The sequence below is a fragment of the Myotis davidii genome, unplaced genomic scaffold (genome assembly GCF_000327345.1).
Source record: "Myotis davidii unplaced genomic scaffold, ASM32734v1 scaffold1484, whole genome shotgun sequence".
In the NCBI taxonomy this organism is placed as follows: domain Eukaryota; kingdom Metazoa; phylum Chordata; class Mammalia; order Chiroptera; family Vespertilionidae; genus Myotis; species Myotis davidii.
This window is the reverse complement of record NW_006294873.1, coordinates 81,592-84,959: the sequence shown is the minus strand read 5'-3', so window position 1 is coordinate 84,959 and position 3,368 is coordinate 81,592. Positions and strand designations below refer to the sequence as shown.

The 3,368-nt window shown below is 45.4% G+C and overlaps 1 long non-coding RNA gene across 1 annotated transcript in view; it reads left to right on the top strand.

Annotated features, from left to right (window-relative positions):
• The window catches only part of LOC107184044, an 18,298-nt gene that overhangs the window by 14,181 nt on the left and 749 nt on the right, over positions 1-3,368 (top strand). The window lies entirely within an intron of this gene.

Sequence of the window (3,368 nt, the reverse complement as noted above, 5' to 3'; positions counted from 1 at the left end):
AGGGGAATGCAGGAGCTGTGCCCTGGTGGTCAGTGCGCTCCCACAGGGGGAGCCCTGCTCAGCCACAAGCCAGGCTGATGGCTGCCAGCATAGCAGTGGTGGCGGGAGCCTCTCCCACCTCCTCAGCAGTGCTAAGGATGTCCAACTGCAGCTTAGGCCTGCTTCCCGCTGGCAAGTGGACATCCCCCGAGGGCTGCCAGGCTGCCAGAGGGATGTCTGATTGCCAGCTTAAGCCCAATCCCAAAGGGAGCAGGTCTAAGCCAGCAGGTGGTCATCCCCCGTGGGGTCCCAGACTGCGAGAGGGCAAAGGCCAGGCTGAGGGACCTCCTCAGTGCACAAATTTTTGTGCACCGGTCCTCTAGTACTATATATTATAATTGTACTTAAAAGTATATATACAGTTCTATAAATATAGAGAATTATGTATGTATATGCATACTTATAATTCTAATATATTTGCTTCATAGTTCCCTTATTTAAAAGTAATGATTCTATGAATTTGCTACTATACATATTTTTTCTCCAGTAACAAATCTAACATGTCTACTTGTAAACTGTGCAGTAAGTTTAAAAATTTAACATTGCTTTATTTTAATATTGAGTATTTTCCTTACAGTGTGTTTATTGCTATTCAGACAAAAATTTTGTACAAGAAGTCAGAATAAACTATATCAAGAACAATAGCACAGTGTGCACTTATGTGAGAAATAACAGATTAAAGCAAAACTGCAAGTTTAAAGCCTAGTATTGTCTATTTACTGAGGCTTACAGTGATAGAAACCAGGAATACTAATTTGAAAAAATATATGTACTTGTATGTTTATTGCAGTACTAGAGCCCTGGTGCACAAAAATTTGTGCACTCAGGGGGTCCCTCAGTCCAGCCTGTGCCCTCTCAGAGTCTGGGACCCCACGGGGGATGTCCACCTTCTGGCTTAGGCCCGCTCCCCGGAGGATCAGGCCTAAGCTGGCAGTCAGCCATCCCTCTGGCAGCCCAGGGGCCCTCTGAGGATGCCCACGTGCCAGCGCGGAGCAGGCCTAAGCTGCAGTCAGACATCTTTAGCACTGCTGAGGGAGCTGGAGAGGCTCCCGCCACCACGTTAGCCAATGGGGAGGTTATGGCTCATACACAGAGCAGGGCCCGTGGGGGGTTTGGGGGGGTTGGGGCCCTTCCCCCTGTCACACACAGAGCTGCAGGGAGATCAGGGGGTTTGGGCGCTGCCCCCTATCACGCTGATCCTAGTGCCGGGAGGCCTCGCAGCTCTGCTGATCCCGGTGCTGGGAGGCATATACCCTCTTACTATATAGGGTAGAGGTCTGGTGCATGGGTGGGTGCTGGCTGGTTTGCCCTGAAGGGTGTCCTGGATCAGGGTGGGGGTCCCCACTGGGGTGCCTGGCCAGCCTGGGTGATGGGATGATGGCTGTTTGAGGCTGGCCACAGTCCCTTCAGGGTGGGGGCTTCCTGCTGGTGTGCCTGTCCAGCTTGGGTGAGGGGCTGAGGGCCATTTTCGGGCTGGCTACACCAACTTCAGGGTGGGGGTCCCCACTGGGGTGCCTGGCCAGCCTGGGTGAGGGGCTGAGGGCCATTTTCGGGCTGGCTACACCAACTTCAGGGTGGGGGTCCCCACTGGGGTGCCTGGCCAGCCTGGGTGAGGGGCTAATGGCCTTTGTCAGGCTGGCCATGCCCCTCTGGCGACACAACCTCGCAGCCTCTCCTTTTGGGCTGGAAGCAGGTATCTGGGATTTATTTATCTTCTATAATTGAAACTTTGTAGCCTTGAGTGGAGGCCATGGCAGGCTGGAAGCTGGTACCTGGGATTTATGTATCTTCTATAATTGAAACTTTATAGCCTTGAGCAGAGCCCAGAGTAGACCAGGGTAAATTAAAATGGGACTTTCTTATGACCCATCCATCCGCTTCTGGGAATTTATCTGAAGGAACCCAAAATACTAATTCAAAAATTATATGTATCCTTATGTTCATTGCAGTATTATTTACAATGGTAAAGATTTGGAAGCAGTCCAAACCCATCAGTAGATGAGTGGATAAAACAGCTGTGTTACATTTACACCATGGAATACTAGTCGGCCATTAAAAAAAAAAAGGAAATCTTACCTTTCTTACCTTTTGGGACAGCATGGATAGAACTGGAGATAATTATGCTAAGTGAAATAAGCCTGTCAGAGAAAAGTCAAATACCATATGATATCACTTATATGTAGAATCTAATGAACAAAATAACCTGACAAACAAAATAGAAACAGAGGCATGGATACATAGAACAGACTGACAGCTGTCAGAGGGGAGGGTTGCTGCAGAACTAAATAAATGAAAGTGAAGGGCTTAACCAAAAAACATACATAACACATAAATACAGACAACAGTATAGTGATAGCTAGAGGAAATGAGAGGTGGGACAAAGAGGCAGGAAATGGGGATACAAGGGGACTTTGCTTGGGGCAATGGGTGCAAGATTCTTTGTGCAGATGATGCTTTGTTCAGTTGTACACTTGAAATGTGTATGGTTTTGTTAACCAATGTCACCCAGTAAATTCAATAAAAAAGAGAGAATCCCATTTTGATATTGAAGAAGTAAAATAGGAACTTAAGTAGATAAGACTGTCTTATATATGAAAATGTATTGTTCAAACAATCCTTTTGGATCTTCTCCAGCATTTTTTTAACAACTCACAAACTGACATACTGAAAAATTGTTTTATCATGGAAAACTATTTGAAAAGTTTTCATGTATAATGCTAATGAGATTCCACAAATGCTATTTCTTCCTTACTATATATAGTCTTCAAATAATAAACAATATTATTATTCATTCATAACATTTTTTTAAAAATCTTTTTGAAACAGGAATTTTAGGGGTAAAATAGGACAGGTTTAGGAAATTTTAGAAATTTTGGAAGTTAAAGGGAGCAGGGAGGAAGCACAGGCTGCAGAGCAGCAGAAGGTACATTTCCATAGAATGAGGGAGCTGGAAACACCAAAAGATCTATATTTACAAAATAAAGAGAAGGAAGTCCTTCATCCAGAAGGAGAGGAAGAAAGCCCAAAGGGGATAACAATAAGGAAGTAGTGGGGGGAGAACCTCACATGTGAGGTTCAACTTTTGAGCCCAGTAGGCACTATAGTATCCAGTCTAAGGGAATAGTGACCAATCAGAGGGGATAACAAGGAACCAGGATCTGTAGCCTTTATAAACCATAGGGGGAAAAACTCAGTGGGACCCTTTCCTCCTCCCTACTTGGGAGTCCACTTTGGGACTCTCTTTGCCTCTCCCCATGTGAAAGTCTGTACTTGTTCTTCAGTAAATCTCCACCTTTGCTATATTATTAATTGTTGATGCTGGGTGATGG